The 20,304-nt window shown below is 37.0% G+C and overlaps 1 protein-coding gene across 4 annotated transcripts in view; it reads right to left on the reverse strand.

Moving 5' to 3' along the window:
* CDK13 (cyclin dependent kinase 13) overlaps positions 1 to 20,304 on the reverse strand; it is a 112,707-nt gene that overhangs the window by 83,446 nt on the left and 8,957 nt on the right. The gene's annotated exons all lie outside the window — the stretch shown is intronic.

Here is a 20,304-nt window from a genome sequence, read left to right on the forward strand (position 1 = left end):
CAATGACTGTTCATTTAACTTCTCAAAAATCACTGGAAAACACAAAAATTAACGTATATTCAAAAGTATGGTGGCAACCAAAGTTTCTATGAAACAAATGCAGCACAGCACCAAGAGAAATGAAGTTAAGCTTTTCAAATCCACACCTTATCAAAACTTTTAAAAAATATAAGACCAAGGCACTATTAGAGTACTCTGACATATTTGATATGGCTCACTTAATGCTCACATCAACCCCAGTAAAGTATCTGCAGTTTGCAGATAAAACTTGAATCTAAAATATTACTTGAAGTCAAATCCCAATCTCGTTAGTAGTTGTACTGGTTATTATCTTACTGCCACTACCCCGTCCCTCCAATACTCTTCTGCCCTACCCTGTGCCCAAAGGAGGCTGACCTCAACAGGTGCATCTTCTGGGTTCCAGTGCTACCCATCACTGGCAGATCAGAAGGCAGAGAAAAGCTGGATTCTTTCTTTCCAGCTCCCTCCTTCCTATTGGTCACATTTTGTGGCAGAAGCTCTGTCCCTCTACCACCATGGCTCCTGTCAGGCACCGCCTTCTCCACAGCTCTCACCAGGCTCTAATAACACTATTATTTTCCTTGCCCCTTTGAGCTTCCCTCTGTAACTAACAAAAACATCCCTTGTCAGTTTTCTCAATCCACCCCTATCTCTGTAGTCCTCCATTAAAGTTTCTTAAACCATCTGAGTTGGATTCTGTTTCCTTCTAGAACCTAACTGTATGCCAGGTCTTAAACCCAGATCTTTTGATTCTAAAGTAGGCAGAGTCACATTCAACACATTAACACACTACCATGGAGACAGTTCTTATTGAAATTTTGTATGGGGATTTGGTAAATGAAGCAAAGAAATTCCTAAGCACCCATAATTAAAGTGGGAAGAGAAAAGGAAGAACTAAAATTTTTTTTATATTTGGCATTAATATATTATGTAATATATACATATATATTATCCAATACATTTTACAATTATAGTATGAAGACAAATGACAGTTAGATTTAGGATAAACTCAAATACAAATTCAACTTCTCCCTCATTCTTTCAGAAACATTTCAAAATGTACGTAGGGCCAATTAGTGTTCAGCACTGAGCTAGTGTTTCAAACCTCATACTTTACATAAAGTATTTATGTAACATTATTTTAGGTTAACAGGAACACTGGTTTAGTAAACATTTTAATCTAACACTTGCTTAACATTAAATATCCATATACATCAATCATTAAAATCATCAATGAGCTTACAATTATTCATGGAAATGAGAGGAAATGTTTAGCTAAATATAAAGTAATAAGTTGGTTATAAAATATCTTGGATAACTTTAATATAGGAACAAAAAGTGTCATAATATGAAACACTTGGCCACACTTTTAATTTCCTTTGCCTTCAGAATCTTGGACCTCAAAATAAGTCTGCTATGTCAAGTTTCTATCCCCTGATCAGATAATAATGAGGAGTAGAAAGGTACACAGCAGGAGAAAGCAAAGAGACTGTCGTCTCATCAGAGGTAACAGCACAGAACTTTTCTTAAATTAACTTTCCCACACTAGCAAGATTCTGGTCATCAGCTTCATACAGACACAGAAATTATATTTAACTAAGAAATTTATACTCAGTAAACTTTACTTAAGAAACCAGATACAAATATAAAATCCCAACACAATTAACTCCTCTGGCCTATTAAATTCTTATTCTCTTCTGCACAGAATCTAGATAAGGAAGTTATCAGTAAAGACAAAAATTTTTGACCTATAAAAAACATATTTCAGAAATGACATTTTTATGGTATTTAATCCCTAAACCAATTGAAATTCTTCTAGACACACACTCCATTCTTCTTCAATTTTTCTATTTCTCTTCAAAAGTTCCTTAACTTGTCATATTTCCTGCCCAAGTAAACTTGTATTCTCTCAGGAATTGCATATTTGCTCATCAATTTCAATTACATATTTACTATTTATAACAAACATATTTTGGGAAGCTAAAATTAAATAAAAACACAAAACTCAAGTTTAGGTTATTTTTACTAATGATCTAACGCTTCAGCCATACAAAGTTATGAGAGTAAGAGAGAAGTGGATCTCTAAGACTACATAATGAATTATGTCATGTCTTATAAAAAGAACTTAAATGGATAGTAGATAGCACATCCTTGTTTTATAGGTAAGATTTTTCTTCTTTTTAAAAATGTTTTTTCTAATATTTCTATACTGTAAAATTTACAGTGACCATATATTAGCTGTTTCTTGTTTGTTTTTAATGTTTTTAAGATGTTACAGAATTGCGGGGCTTCCCTGGTGGCGCAGTGGTTAAGAATCTGCCTGCCAATGCAGGGGACACAGGTTCAAGCCCTGGCCCGAGAAGATCCCACATGCTGCGGAGCAACTAAGCCCATGCGCCACAACTACTGAGCCTGCACTCTAGAGCCCGTGAGCCACAACTACTGCAGCCGCATGCCACAACTACTGAAGCCTGCACGCCTAGAGCCCGTGTTCTGCAACAAGAGAAGCCACTGCAATGAGAAGCCCGTGCACCACAATGAAGAGTAGCTCCCACTCGCCGCAACTAGAGAAAGCCCGTGCACAGCAACAAAGACCCAACACAGCCATAAATAAATAAATAAATAATTTTTTAAATTAAAAAAAAAAGAAGTTACAGAATCTTTTTAGAAGCTTTCCCAAATTCATACAACTCAAGGCAGAACCAGCGGGCTTCCCCGGTGGCACAGTGGTTAAGAATCCACCTGCCAATGCAGGGGACATGGATTCGAGCCCTGGTCCAGGAAGATCCCACATGCCACAGAGCAACTAAGCCCGTGTGCCACAACTACCGAGCCCGCGTGCCACAACGACTGAAGCCGGCGCACCTAGAGCCCGTGCTCCGCAACAAGAGAAGCCACCACAATGAGAAGCCTGCGCACCGCAACGAAGAGTAGCCCCCGCTCGCCACAACTAGAGAAAGCCTGCGCGCAGCAATGAAAACCCAATGCAGCCAAATATAAATAATAAAATAAAATAAATTTATTAAAAAAAAAAAAAAAGCAGAACCAGGATAAAAAATCCAGTATCTAAAACCCAACTGGTTAGTGCTCACTGTTAATTAGGTTAGTGTTCCTTAGAGAGAGAGCATGGTGTACTGTTCACTTGACTGTATCACACAATCTCTCCAAGAGTCCAGGTCTTCTGCAATTGTGCCTAATTAGCAAACACTGATTCTTAAAATTTTTACTATAATAATATTCAATCCCTCATTATATAAAATAATATGTAACAGCAGTATCCAACAGAACTTTCTGGGATGGTGGAAACGTTCAATACATGTGATGTCTCCTATGGTAGTCACTATTCACAATATTTTTTAGCCGTATTTTTCTACCCTGCTTATTTCACATGCTAATAGTAGCTATGTCCATTCAAAAACTTGTTGCCAAGCCCCCCATAAAGGTACGAAAGTGCTTCCCATGCAAGGATGGTTCAACATACGCAAAACAATAAATGTGATATACCATATTAATAAAATGAAGGATAAAAATCATATGAGTATCTCAACAGATGCAGAAAAAGCATTTGATAAAATTCAACATCCTTTCACTATAAAAACGAAACATACGGTTACTAGAGGGGAAAGGGGGGGAGGGATAAATTGGGAGATTGGGATTGACATAAACACACTAATATATATAAAACAGGTAACTAATAAGGAAGGACCTACTGTATAGCACAGGGAACTCTATTCAACACTCTGTAATGACCTATATGGGAAAAGAATCTAAAAAACAGTAGATATATGTGTATGTATAACTGATTCATTTTGCTGTACAGCAGAAACTAACACAACATTGTAAATCAACTATACTCCAATAAAAAAGTTTTTTAATAAAATAAAATAAATAAAACTAAAAACTAAACAGATTGGGCATAGAAGGAACACACCTCAACACAATAAACGCTATATATGACAAGTCCACAGCTAACATTATACTCAACCGTGAAAAACTGAAAACTTTTCTGTAAGATCAGGAATAAGATAATGATGCCCACTCTTACCACTTTTATCCAACACAGTATTGGAAGTCCCAGCCAGAGCAATTAGGCAAGAAAAAGAAATAAAAGGCATCAAAATCAGAAAGGAAAATGTTCTTTGTTTGCAGATGACATGATCTTACATACAGAAAACCCTTTAAAGACTCCACCAAACACCTGTTAGAATAAACAATTTCAGTAAAGTTACAAGATACAAAATCAGTATTAAAAATCAGTTGTGTTTCTATACACTAATGACAAACTATTGGAAAGACAAAGTAAGAAAACAATCCCATTTATAATAGTATCAAAAAGAATAAAGTACTTCGGAATAAGTTTAACCAAGGAGATGAAAGAAATTGAAAAAGAAATATACGGAAAGATATTCCATGCTCATGGATTGGAAGAATTATTAAAATGTCCATATTACCCAAAGTAATCTACAAATTCAATGGAATCCCTATCAAAATTCCAAAGGCATTTTTCACAAAAATAGGAAAAAACCCTAAAATTCATATGGAACCACAAAAGACCCTGAACAGCAAGAGCAATCTTGAAAAAGAAGAACAGAGCTAGAGGCATCAACTTTCTGATTTCAAACTATATTACAAAGTTACAGTGATCAAAATAGTATGTGAGACATGGACCAATGGAACAAAATGCAGAGTCCAGAAATAAACCCATGCACATATGGCCAATTAATTTTCTACAAAGGAGTCAAGAATATACAACGAGTAAAGGATGATCTCTTCAATAAATGGCATTGGAAAAGCTGGATAGCCATACGCAAAAAAATAAAACTGGGCCCCTATTTTATACCATATACAAAAAATCAACTCAAAATGGATTAAAGACTTGAACATAAGATTTGAAACCATAAAACTCCTAGAAGAAAAAGAAGGGGGTAAACTCCTTGATACTGATCTTGGCAAAGGTTTATCAAAAGCAAAAATAAACAAGTGGGACTACATCAAACTAAAAAACTTATGCACAGCAAAGGAAACCACCAACAAAACAAAAAATCAACCTATAGAATGGGAGAAAATATTTTTTTTTTTTTTTAAATTTTTATTTATTATTTATTTATTATGTTTATTTTTGGCTGTGTTGGGTCTTCGTTTCTGTGTGAGGGCTTTCTCCAGTTGTGGCGAGCGGGGGGCCACTCTTCATCGCAGTGCGCGGGCCTCTCACTATCGCGGCCTCTCTTGTTGCGGAGCAGAGGCTCCAGACGCTCAGGCTCAGTAGTTGTGGCTCACGGGCCCAGTTGCTCCGCGGCATGTGGGATCTTCCCAGACCAGGGCTCGAACCCGTGTCCCCTGCATTGGCAGGCAGATTCTCAACCACTGCGCCACCAGGGAAGCCCCCGGGAGAAAATATTTTTGATAAGGAGTTTATATCCAAAATATACAAGGGGGATTTCCCTGGTGGTCCAGGGGTAAAGAATCCACCTTACAATGCAGGGGACATGGGTTCAATCCCTGGCCAGGAAACTGGGATCCCACATGAAGCGGGGAAACTAAGCTCACGCACCTCAACTAGAGAGCCTGTGTGTTGCAAACTACAGAGCCCACGCGCTCTGGAACCCGCACGCCACAACTACAGAGCCCATGCGCCCTGTAGCCTGTGTGCCACAACGAGAAGAGAAAACCCACACGCCACAACTAGTAAGAAGCCCACGCGATGCAACAAAGATCCCGCATGCCGCAACTAAGACCTGACGCAGCCAAAAATAAATAAATAAATAAATAAATCTCAAAATATACAAGGAACTCATACAACTCAGAGAGCAAAAAACCAAATAAACCAATTAAAAAGCGGGCAAAGGGGACTTCCCTGGTGGTCCAGTGGTTGAGACTCTGCACTTCCAATGCAGGGGGTGCGGGTTCATTCCTGATTAGAGAACTAAGATCCCACATGCCATGCGGCACAGCCAAAAATTAATTAATTAGTTAATTTTAAAACACATTTGTTTAAAAAAAAAGTGGGCAAAGGACCTGAAGAGACTTTGCAACACATCCAAATGGCTAACAGGTACTTGAATAGGTGCTCAATATCACTAATCATCAGAGAAATGCAATTCAAAACCACAATGAGATACCTCCACACACCTGCTTGAATGTTTATTATCAAAAGGCAAGAGATAACAAATGCTGGTGAGAATGTAGAGAAAAGGGAACCCTGGTCCACTGTTGTTAGGAATGTAAATTGACACAGCCACCATAGAAAACCATGTGGAAGCGAATCTAGAAGTCAAAAATAGAACTATTGGCAATCCACTTCTGGGTATATATCCGAAGGATATGAAATCACTACCTCAAAGAAATATCTGTACAGGCATACCACCACAATAAAGCAAATTTGCAATAAAGCAAGTCACACAAACTTTTTGGTTTCCCAGCACATGAAAAGCTATGTTTACACCATACTATAGTCTATTAAGTGTGCAATAGCATTATGCCTAATAAAACAATGTACATACCTTAATTTTAAAAACTAATGCTGCTGGGAAAATGGCACCAATAGACTTGTTCAATGCAGGGTTGCCACAAACCTTCAGTTTGTAAAAAACACAGTGTCCGAGAAGCACAATAAAACAAGATATGCCTGTACCCCCACCATGTTCACTGCAGTACTATTCATAAGAGCCAAGATATGGAAACAATCTCAGTGTTTATGAACAGATGAATGGATAAAGAAAATGTGGGCATGTGTTTAATATTATGCAGCCTTAAAAAAAGGAAATCCTGCCATTTGTGACAACACAGATGAACCTGGAGAGTGTTATGCTACGTGAAATAAGCCAGGAAAGACAAATACTGCATGGTATCACTTATATGTGGAATCTTAAAAAAAAAAAAAAGTCAAACTCGAAGAGAGAAGAGAAGGGTGATTGCCAGGGGCTAGAGGCTGGGGGAAATGGGGACAGGTTGGTAAAAAGGTACAAATTTCAGTTTTAAGATGAATAAGGTCAGGACTTCCCTGGTGGCACAGTGGGTAAGACTCTGTGCTCCCAATGCAGGGGGCCCGGCTTCAAACCCTGGTCAGCAAACTAGATCCCCACATGCATGCTGCAACTAAGAGTTTGAATGCCACAACTAAGGAGCCCATGTGCCGCAACTAAGGAGCTGGCAAGCCACAACTAAGGAGTCCTGGAGCAGCAACTGAGGAGCCCGCCTGCCACAACTTAGACCCAGTGCAACCAAATAAATAAATATATAAAAAAAAAAAAAGATGAATAAGGCCTAAGAACCTAATGTATATAACATGTTGACTATAGCTAATAACACAGTGTTGTATAATTAGAATTAATTTGCTAAGAGAGTTGAACTTAACTATTCTTACCCCACCCCCCCCAAAAATAGAGGTAAATATGTGAGGTGATGAATGTGTTAACTTGATTGTGGGAAGCCTCTCACAATGTATACATATATCAAGTCATCACTGTTGATACCTGAAATATATTACAATTTTATTTGTCAATTACATCTCAACAAACTGGGGGGGGGGGGAGGAATGATTCCCAAAGTGAAAACAAGCACTATATAAATATAACGTATTATTTTTCAAAAACCAGTCTCTCAAAATCATCCCTTTAGTCACTCTCTCAGTCAAAACTCTAAATATTCCTATAAAATTTGCCATGCATTAGTATTGTAACAGCTCTATTAAGTTTAACAGTACTATGGCAGCCTCTTAAATTTACCCTCTTGCTTCAAAACTAATCTGTATCTAAACCAGACTTACATGCCAAGTGAACACCTTCCTCTAAAATCTGCTCCCTGCCATTCTGTATTTTTAATTTCACCGCTCTCCTCTACCCATTTACCTAGCTTAGAAATCTTCCCAGTCTTCTGCTGCTCATACCACATGCCATCAACTGTCTCATTTTATTGATTCTAACTCTACGTTCCCTTACATCCATAATTCCCTTCATGTTTCCTATTCCTGCTGTAAAAAATTATCCACAGATTTAGTGGCTTAAACAACACAAATGTATTATCTTACAGTTCTGGAAGTCAGAAGTCCAAAATCAGTCTCACTGGGCTAAGATCAACATGTCACCAGGGCTTTGTTCCTTCTACAGTCTCTTGGGAAAATCTGTTCCCTTGCCTTTTCCAGCTTCTAAAGACTGTCCGTTCCTTGGTTCATGGTCCCACATCATCTGACTTTGGTTCATGGTCCTTCCATCATCACATTTCCTCTCTCCCTCTGCTTCTATCATCACATGGCCTTTTCTGACCCTGGCTTTCCTGCTTCCTTTTACAAAGACCCTTGTGTTTACATAGGACCTACAATCCAGGATAATCTCTCCATCTTCAGATCCCTATTTTAATCTACAAAGGTCCCTTTTGCCAAGTAAAGTAACATATCACAGGTTCACATGGACATCTCTGAGGGGGCCATTATTCACCTCTTCCTCTTCTATTCTCAAGGCCACTGTTCTATTTCAGACCTCATTACCTCTCCTCTAGGTTACCGTATCATCTTAAAAATAACTGATCTCTATAAATCAAATCTCTCCTTGCCCCAATTATTTCTACAGACACCATAACCAAACTAATCCTCACTTTTCAGTGATTATTACATGTCTCAAATTCACTTACTTTCCTTCTCTTTTTAGTAACTATTCCAAACCTTCACACCTTCTTCAAGCTCACAACATTCCCAAAGTCTTTTCTTAAAATCACTTTACTTCTTTTTCACAGAAAAAAACAAAGGTTATCGGGCATGTTTCCTGCTTGCAAACTTAATCTGTATCTCCATTCACTTTATATTCCACCTGATCTCAGAGCAGAGGTGTTCCTCCTTCTATCTAAGGCTAACACCTGTAATAATACTTTCAATCCCATATTCTCTAGATCCTTACTTCAGAGTTTGGCCCACAAACCAAAGCAGCATCAGCTTCATCCGGGAGTTTATGAGAAATGCTGTATCTCAGGCCCCAACCCAGACCTTCTGATTCAGAATCTGCATTTCAACAAAATCCCCATTATAGTTTGAGATGCACTATGCTAGGCTTCTCTATGGCTACTCCATTACTTGTGACTTCAACCTTTTGCTGTCTATTCACTATTTCCCCTCAGGAAATAAATAACTCAAGACTCTAAAATCTTTAAAAACAGACAAAAAAAAAAAAAAAAAAACAAGCAATAAATGGTACCTTGATATTGTATCTTTATTTCTCCTTCCAATTACAGCCAAATTCTCATCCACCCCACATACTCCTCAAACCACTCTAATCTGGCTTATATGTCCTCACTATAATTATTGAGGTGACCAATGACCTACCTCTGGAGGAAAAATAAAGGGAAAAAGAAAGAAAAATATCAGTATCTATGATGACAATGTTGACTATACCCTTAAAAAACACTTTCTAAGCACTTCCACTACCGTTTTCTTCCTTCTACGGCTGTTTCTCAGTGCTCCTTAAGGGTCCTCTTCTTCACTATACCCATTCTCCCACGATCCCCACAATTACTTAATTTATACGTATGTATGGCTTAAATTATCACCTAAACATTGATTACCCCCCTAAGTCATCCTCCACCCCTCCCAATTATCCTAAATGCACCTTCAACACAATACAGCTGAAGCTATTAGGCTTCCTCTCCAAATCCACTCCCTTTCTCCTTAAATATACCCTATCCTCAGGCAATGGTATCCACTGAAGTAGCAGAAATCCAGAAGTCATTCTATATTCCACCTGATCCCTTTCCTCCCTTCTCCCATATCCAACTGATCTCCAAGTCCTGTCAATTCTACATCTCAAGCATGTCTCCAATTTTCGAGGCTCTTTATCCCCTTAGCTACTATTGCACATGAGGTCCTACCCCATCTTTTACTTTGCCCAGTGTAATAGTCTCCTTACCAGTTTCCCCACCTCGAGTCTCTACCTTTTCCAATTTACTGCCACCTGAATCTTTCAGTTACCCTCTATCAAAATTCTTCACAGCCTTGCACTGCACACAAAACCTTGTCCAGCCATCCTAAAGCACATAAAATGCCAGGTCTAGAATGTTTCTCTCATGTTCCTCTCTTTCCCTATTTTATCTGCTAAGCAAAGGGATACTTCATAGCAAAGCACAAATGTCTACCACACCTCTATAAAGCCTCCCCTTATTATGCCAGGCAGCTGCAGATGTTCCTTGAACTACGATCCTACAACACTTCATTCACATTTCATTAAAATAATAATCTGTCTTCCCCAACTAAACTGAGATCACTGAATTCTCATAGCCCTGACTAGCACAGACCTGGCACTGGCAGATGCTCAATAAATATTTGCTGGTAGTATTCCTACTGAATAGAATTCACCTTCCTTAGCCTAGTATTAACGTGCTGCATAATCTGTCTGGTCCTAACCTACCTTTCCTTATCAAGTTCTGAATTTGCCTAATGCTCCACGCCTTTACTCCCATAGATTGACCCTCTGAGGTTATCCTCTTCTCCTCCATCTTCTATTGAAGTCCTATCCACCTTTCAAGGCCTATTTCAAGAGTCCTTCCTTCTTCATACCAGCTGTACCACCAGCTCCAAGAAAAAAGCAAGCTCTCCTTTCTTTGAATCCCTATAGCACCTTATCTGCATCCTTCTTAAGATCTTTATCATTCGTAACATTGCACTTCAGATATTACCACATTATCTACTAGACTATATCCTCTTTAAGGAGCAACACCAGATCTAATTCATTTTTGTATCACTCCACAGCCCTTAACGTAATAACACACAGATGGTAGTCTTTTATTAAATAGACAAGCATACCACACTGAACCCCACAGTTTACAAAATACTTTTATAGGCATTTTTCATTTGACTTGCTCTTTATATCAACCAAGGCATAGAGAAAGCTGATGGAAGAACTAAGATAAAGAGGGTCAAGAAATTTACTTAGAGGCCAGGAGCTATGAAAAGGTAGAGTCAGTACTCAAGAGCAAGTCTTCCAGTTCAAAGCCAGGCATTATTTATTGCTACCACACCATACTACACACTTTCCCTCCATTTATTTAATTCTTATCTGTCTTTATGGGTCAAGCTAAAGTCCCATCTCCTCTGTAACCTTCTCATTTGCTGAAATCATATAACACTTGTTACATACTGCCTTGTATTTTATGTCTTTGTTTTTTAAAAACATAAATTGTATTATGCCACACCTTCGCCTAAAACTCTCCAATGGCTTCTCAATGTATTTAGAATAAAATTAAAATCTTTTTTGTGATCCACAAAACCCAAATTGCCTCTCACCTTTATTATACCCTCCTTCACTCACTAGGCTCCAGCCACACAAGCCTCTTTTCTGCGTCTTCAAAGGGTAACGCTTTGCAACCTAAATGTCCGTCAACAGATGAACTGATAAAGAAGATGAGGTATATACAATAGAATATTACTCAGCCATAAAAAAGAATGAAATAAGGCCATTTGCAGCAGCATGGATGGACCTAGAGCTGATCAAACTAAGTGAGGTTAAGTCAGAAAGAGAAAGACAAACATATGATATCACTTATATGCGATCTAAAAAAAAATGATACAAATGAACTTATTTACAAAACAGAAACAGACTCATAGACACTGAAAACAAACTACCAAAGGGGAAAGGGAGGGGAGGGATAAATTGGGAGTTTGGGGTTAACAGATACACGCTACTGTATATAAAATAGATAAACAATAAGGACCTACTGTATAGCACAGGGAACTATATTCAATCTTGTAATAAGCTACAATGGAAAAGAATCTGAATGAGAACAGGTATATAGAGACAGAGATAGAGACAGAGATGTGTAACAGAATCACTTTGTTGTATACCTGAAACTAACACAGCATTGTAAATAAATTATACTTCAATTTTTTAAAAAATGAGAAAAAAGAAAATGAAAATCACACTTCTTCTTGATCTGATACCTTAAAACATTGTTTTTTATCTTCCTGGGATGCTTAGATCATCACACAGCTGACGCTTGTCATTTAGGTCTCCATTTAATTATCAACTTCATAGTGAGGTTGATAAATTAGAAAGATAAATTAGCACATATAGATCCCTCTTCTCCACCCATGTCTTATTTACCACTATAACCCCAGTGTCTAAAACTATGTCTGGCATATAATAAGAGATTAAAAGATATTTATTGAAGTGATTAATAAAAGTAAAGAACAAGTTATCTACTTCTCTGAATGTCTGCAAATACTAGCAGAATGCTTTGGGTAACTGATATCCAACTAGTTAACTAATAGGCATAGGTCCACTGATAAAATTCTACTTAAACTAAGAAGGTTTAGGAGACAGAATTACATTTAGTTAAACTAGCTTCTTCATATAAACATTGAGATAAATTTATTATTTTTATTAACAACCAAACATTTTACATCCATTATCCCACAGGGACTTAATAAGCAAAACTAATTTTTCTAATGTAAAACTATATTTATTCCTTCTTTTTAATAACTGGAGGGTCTTCTTGATTAAAAAAATAATTCAGTCACAGAAGAAATACAAATGGCCATTTAAGAAATTTAAATGTTGTCTCCTCTCTGGTAACCAGAAAAGGCAAAATAAAATGTTGGTAATAAATTTACAACCATCAGAATGGCAAAAAGAAAAATTCTGAAAATATCAAGTATTCACCAGAATTTAGAGAAATGGTCACTCATATAAATTACCAGAGGGAATATAAAATTGCTAACTAAGCCTTTTAAAAAAAGGCAATTCGGTAGTACCTATCAAATGCTTTTCATCTGCAATTTCACTTATAAGAACATATCCTACGAAAACATTTCCAAATGTGTCACAAGTTATCACTCAGATATCCTTTAAAGGACTGTTTGTAATATAAAAAAAAAAAAGAAAACACAGCTTAGTGCCCAACAGTTGATGGTTAAATAAAGCTTGACAGATTTCATTATGGAATTCTATGTAGCCGTTTGGAAAGATCTTCAAATCATACTGTTAAAAAAAAAAAAAAAGTAAAAAACAACACTTATGGCATAATAACATTCTTAACGTTTATGTGTATATATGTTTGTATGTAAGTATATATGCAGAAAAAGGATGTACACCAATCTATTTACACGGTTATATATTTGGAAGGAAATGGGAATGAAAAGGGCATAAAGGGTAGCTTTCACATCTTGCTACGCCTCTGTACAGTTTTCAATCACTTCATATGTTTTAAATATAAAAAGAGTATAGGTTAAAAAAAGTCACACAATTTCGTTGTATAAAACTGAAAAATGCAGAAAAATTTAAGGATAAACACCAACAGAAAACTTTGAACACTACCAGAAATTACTACAAACCAGAATGTATGGTATTTTACAATGTTTTTTACACTGTCACTTTCTTTAATAAAAATGAAAAAAGTTGTATCAATTTATTTACTCCAGTACACCAACTGCTTAACTTCAAAGAATTATATTTAGAAAATCATGCATGCTTAAGTAACACTAACTAGATAAAAGAAACACTATCAACATTAATGCATATATTTTCCATAATGAAACATTTTTCATATGTTTCTTCTGGCATAGTCTATGAGGAAACTGATGTGGCCAATCACTATGCACATACTACAAAATAGGAGACTTCCTCTTTTCCTAGCCCATAGGACAAGAGTGGATAATTACACAGGCTTGTGTATAAAGGACACCATAGGACAATAGTGGATAATTACACAGGCTTGTGTATAAAGGACACCATAGGACAATAGTGGATAATTACACAGGCTTGTGTATAAAGGACAACCAAAGCATCTGGAATTTTTTTGACACCAAAAATTAGACTCTGAGGGAAACAACTTTAATCAAAAAATAAAACAAAGGCATTTATGAAAAATTCACAGCTAAAATCATTTTGTGGAGAAAGACTAAATGTTTTCCATACCTGATCAGGAACAAGGCAAGGTAGTCCAATTTCACCTCTTCTAATCAACACTGAACTTGAAATTCTAGCTGTTATAATTAGGCAAGAAAAAGAACTAGACCACGGGAAAATAAAGAAATAAAGCATTCTCTATTTGCAGATAACATATCTTGTGTATAGAATATCCTAAGGAATCCACTAAAAAACTATTAGAATTATTAAGTCAGCAAGATGGCAGGATACATGATCAATATAGAAAAATCCAGTGGTTAGGACTCAGCACTTTCACTGCCAGGGCCCGGGGTTCAATCCCTGGTCAGGAAACTAAGAACCTGCAAGACACGCATAGCAGCCAAAAAAAACCACACAAAACACTACTGTAGGGCTTCCCTGGTGGTGCAGTGGTTAAGAATCCGCCTGCCAATGCAGGGGACACGGGTTTGAGCCCTGGTCCGGGAAGATCCCACATGCCACGGAGCAACTAAGCCTGTGCGCCACAACTAATGAGCCTGCGCTCTAGAGCCCGCGAGCCACAACTACTGAGCCCACGCGCCACAAGTACTGAAGCCCATGCGCCTAGAACCTGTGCTCCACAACAAGAGAAGCCACCGCAATGAGAAGCCCGCGCACCGCAATGAAGAGTAGCCCCCGCTCGCCGCAACTAGAGAAAGCCCACACGCAGCAACCAAGACCCAACGCAGCCAAAAATAAATAAATAAAATAAATAAATTTATTAAAAAAAACAACAACACTACTGTAGTTCTACACAGTAGCAATGGACAATCAAAATTTACTTACAAAACAAGGTCCTACTGTATAGCACAGGGAACTACTAATTCAATATCCTATGATAAACCATAATGCAAAAGAATATAAAAAAGAACATACATATCTATAGCTAAGTAACTCTGCTGTACAGCAGAAATTAACACAACATTGTAAATCAACTGTACTTCAATACAATTTTTTTTAATTTACCCCAAAAAATTTAACTTACAATAATAATTTCCATTGCAATAGTCTTAAAAAGAATACCTAAGAATAAATTTAAGAAAAGAAGTGCAAGGATTGTACCTAAAACAAAAAACACCATTGAAAGTACTTAAAAACACCATTGAAAATACTAAGGAAAATCTAAATAAACGGAAAGACATTCCATGTTCAGGTATTAGATGACTTAACATTATTAAGATGGTAATACTCCCAACTGATCTCCAGATTCAATGCAATCCCTATGAAAATCCTTAACTGCCTTTTTTGCACAAATTGGCAAGCTGATCCTAAAATTTTTGTGGAAATGCAAAGGATATCCCCACCACCCTCCCCTGCCCCCACAAAAAAAAAGACAAAAAACACAAAGTCAAAGCAATCTAAAAGAGAAAATTTGGAAGATTCATACTTCCTGATTTCAAAAATTACTGCGAAGTTAGAATAATCAAGACTGTGTCGTACTGGCACAAGGATGGACATGCAAATCAACGGAATAGCACTGAGAGTCCACAAAATTAACTGAAAATAGATCGAAGATCAAGATGTAAGAACTAAAACTATAAAACTCTTAGAAGAAAATATAGGAACAAATCTTTGTGACTTTTAATTAGGTAAAGCCTTCTTAGGTATGATACCAAAGCACAAGCAACAAAAAGAAAAATTAACTAGACTTCATCAAAATTTAAAACTTTTGTGCTTAATAGACATCAACAAAGTGATACAACAGGAGAAAATATTTTCAAATCAAGTATCCGTGCAATAATTTATTTATCTGCCCCCCTATTCAGAGTACTTAGGTTGTTTCCAGTTCTCGTTATTAGGTAGGAATTATTCATTCCATTTTACAAGTAGAAAGACTAGGGCTCAAAAAGGATAAGTAAATAAATTGCTTGATATTGCTCTGCTACAAAAGCACCAGAGTTAGCGCCTAAATTCACATTTGTATTATTTTTAAGTCTTTGCTTTTTCCTTTATACTGTCTCTCTACCCAGCCAACCCAAGGCACAAGATCTGCCAACCACATAGTAGTCTTTTGGTTGTTCTGTTGACCGCTGCCCTAGGAATTCTTTTTTCTTCTTCTTCTTTTGGGTCCATAAACAATGTCTCAAAAGCTAAGTGACTTGTCCAAGGTTACACTGCTACAATAGCCCAAGCGGTTGCCAACAAGTTACTTGCGGAAGACTCCATTTCATTGTACTAAATTAAAGTTGACTCTCCCAAACACAAGAGTTTGTCTCTCTAGGAGAAGGAGAAATGTTGCAAGTCATATTAAGGGACTTGGATCCAGAATATATAAAGAACTCTTAAGATTCAACAATAAGAAGGCAACCAGCTTTTAAAATAGGTAAAGGATCTGAATAAACATTTCCCCCCAAAAGATATACAAATGGCCAATAAACACATGAAAAAAACCCTCAACATTATTAGTCATTAGGGAAATGAAATCAAAAGCACAATAAGATAGCACTTTAAACATAAAGATGTCTATGATTAAAAAAACAACTACTGTCAAGGATGTGGAAAAACTGGAACTCTAACATACTGCTGGTTGGAATATAAAAATTGATGCTGCCACTCTGAAAAATAGTTTGGCAGTTTCTTAAAATGTTAAACATAAGCTTACCATATGACTCAGAAATTCCACTCTTAGGTATATACTCAAGAGAAATAAAAACATATCTCCATGCAAAAACTGTACACAAGTGTTCAAAGGAGCATTATTCATAACAGACCAAAGTGTAAACAACCCAAGTATCCATCAACTGATGGTAAAATATGGTATATCCATATAATGGAACACTACTTTGCTAAAAATGGAATGAAGTACTGATACATGCTACAACATATATGAACCTTAGAAACATTAAGTTTAATGAAAAAAGCCAGTCACAGAAGACCATAAACTGTATGATTCCATTTATATGAAATGTCCAGAAAAGGCAAGACCATAGAAACAAGAAAGTAGATTGGCGGTTGTCAGAGACTTGGGGAGGTGGGAATGCAGAGTGACTACCACCGAGTTTCTTTCACGTTTGATTAAAATGTTCTAAAATTAGTGGCAATGTTTGCACAACTCTGTGAATACACTAAAGACCACTGATTGTACTATTTAAAATAAAAGTAAATTGTACAGTTATTTTAAAAACTAGAAAAAGTAAATAACATAACACTGAAATGTTTCATGTTTATTCTGAAGGTGTATTTCCTTTCCTTTATGTTCCTAATGCAACACTGAAAGTTAAAAAAAAAAAAAAATGACAGATGGCTGACTTTCTGCAGGTTTGCTCAGGCAAACAAGTTCTAATCCACTGAGCATAACCCTGTCTTCATGTTTCACTGAATCATGTCTTGAGACGTGTTTTTGAAGAGAGAAAAAGGAAAGATGGTGAGAATAGCACAGGAAGGGCTTAATACTTGATTTGCATGAAGGCACATACTTTTGATTAGTCTAACTCTAGTCATCATGAATTTATTCACAAGCCAATATTAGACCCTGTTAATAGCAAAATTTATTGTAGTTCTATACACTAGCCATGGACAATCAAAATTAAATTACAAAAACAATTCCCACTATAACAGCCTTAAAAAAAATACCTAGGAATTTAACAAAAGTAGTTCAAGGATTGTACCCTGAAACATTTTTTAAAAATTGAAAAGATTAAGGAAAATCTAAATAAATGGAAAGACATTCCATTTTCATGTATTAGATGGCAACATTATTAAGATAGGAATACTCTCAAATTAATCTCCGGATTCAATGCAATCCCTGTGAAATTTTTTAAATTCTGAGGTGCTGGATATTTTATTATCCAAATCAATTTAATATTATTTGTCACGTATCTATCACCTATAGATACAACAGGTGGCAGGTGCTTAAGAGACACTAAGATTAAACAAGAAACTTATGGAACTTAAAATCCAGTGGCTGGGCCTTCCCCGGTGGCGCAGTGGTTAAGAATCTGCCTACTAATTCAGGGGACACGGGTTCGAGCCCTGGTCCGGGAAGATCCCACATGCCACGGAGCAATGAAGCCCGTGCGCCACAACTACTGAGCCGCGCTCTAGAGCCCACGAGCCACAACTACAGACCCCACGCGCCACATCTACTGAAGCCCATGTGCTCTAGAGCCCGCGCACCACAACAAAGAGTAGCCCCCGCTCACCACAACTAGAGAAAGCCCACGCGCAGCGACGAAGACCCAAAACAGCCAAAAATAATAAATAAATAAAAATAAATTTTTTTAAAAATCCAGTGGCTGAAGCAAAAACAAATTATTATGGAAACTCTCGTCAAACTACACAAGCCAGAAGTGAAATAAGTCAGAGTACCCAGGGGGAAAATACATATATACAGAATTCTATACCTAGCAAAAATATCTTTCACGATGGAGGCTTTTTCAGACAGACAAAACAGCAGAGCTGCACTAAAAGAAACGTTCAAAGCCATCCCTCTGGCCAGAGAAAAATATTATATTAAAATCTGGATCTACACAAAGGAAAGAGAAATGTTTGAAAAGGTATATATAAAGGTAGGTAAATGACTTTTCTCATTTTAAATTTCATGTCTATACGTAACATACGTAAGTTATACATATGTAGAAATAAAACATATGACAAGAACAGTACAAAAGACAAGAAGAAAATGGAGGTATGCTCTTGTAATGTTATATTATACTTTTTTTTTTTTTTTTTTTTTTTTTTTTTTTTTATAGCTACTTTATTTATTTATTTATTCTTTATTTTTGGCTGTGTTGGGTCTTCGGTTCGTGCGAGGGCTTTCTCTAGTTGCGGCAAGCGGGGGCCACTCTTCATCGCGGTGCGGGGACCGCTCTTCATCGCGGTGCGCGGGCCTCTCACTATCGCGGCCCCTCCCGTTGCGGGGCACAGGCTCCAGACGCGCAGGCTCAGTAGTTGTGGCTCACGGGCCCAGCTGCTCCGTGGCATGTGGGATCTTCCCAGACCAGGGCCCGAACCCGTGTCCCCTGCATTGGCAGGCAGATCCTCAACCACTGCGCCACCAGGGAAGCCCCTGTTATATTATACTTGAAGATAGACTGTGATAAATTAAAGATGTATATTACAAAACCAAGGATGTGTAAGTGCAGGGAACTATTTTCAATATCTCATAATAACCTATAATGAAAAAGTATATATAAATTACTGAATCACTTCGCTGTACACCAGAAACACAACACTGAAAATCAACTACACTTCAATTAAAAAAAAAAAAAAAAAGTTAAAAAAAAACCCAAGGAGAAAAAAACCTGTGAACATGAGTTAGGCAAAGTTTGAGGGCACAGGCGATGACAAAGAACACAAATCATAAAAGAAAAAATTGCCAAATGAGATTTCATGAAAATTTAAAACTTCTGCTTTTGAAACTACTGTTAAGGAAAGGTGAGCCAGTGGCTCACCTTTGCAAAACATGTATCTGATACAGAGTTTGTATCCAAAATATGTACAGAACTCAATGAGACAAACAACCCAATTCATAAAGAATATGGACAAAACATTTTAAGACACTTCTCAAAAGACACGAAGAGCAAATAAGCATACAGAAAGATGCTCAACATTATTAGTCATTAGGGAATTGCAAATAAAACCACAATGATATACCACTATACCTCTACTAGAACAGCTAAAATCAAAGACTGACAAAAACTGAAGTCTCAGTGAGAATGTGAAGCAACTGGAATGCTCATACACGGCTGACTAGAACGCAAAATGGTACAGCCACTTTGGAAAACAGGCTGGCATTTTCTTATAAAGTCAAACATTCACTTAACCATACAACACAGTAGTCCCACCCCTAATTTGCTCACAAATAATAAAAACAAAAGATCTATATTCAAATGTTCACAGCAGCTTTGTTCATGACAGCTCAAAACTGGAAACAACTCAATTGTTTATCAACTGGGTAATGGGATAAGCAAATGGCAGTATATTCATAAATGGAATATGACTCAGCAATAAAAAGGAACAAACCACTGGAACATGCAACAACATCAGCGAATCTCAAAAGCGGGTTAAGTGAAAGGCAGACAACAAAGATTACATACCATATAATTCCATTTATATGACATCAAGAAAGGGAAAACTAATGTGACAGAAAGTAAATTAGTGGTTGCCAAGGACCACAGGTAAGAGTAGGGGACGGACTGCAAAGAGGCACAGGGAACTTTTGGGGGGCAATAGAAATGTTCCAGTTATCATGATTGTGGTGATTCATCAAACCCATTTAATTGTACACTTAAAACTGGTGAACTGTACTATATGTAAAGTTATACCTCAATAAAACTAGTTTTTAAAATGAATGAAAGAAACTTGTCCAATATACAGGGGTGGGGGTGGAGAACTCTAATTAATCCAAACCTGGATATAATAAGTATTCATAAAAGTGATCTTGGGGCAATAAGCATTA

The sequence above is a fragment of the Balaenoptera physalus genome (genome assembly GCF_965194825.1).
Source record: "Balaenoptera physalus genome assembly, chromosome: 8".
Taxonomy (NCBI): Eukaryota; Metazoa; Chordata; class Mammalia; order Artiodactyla; family Balaenopteridae; genus Balaenoptera; species Balaenoptera physalus.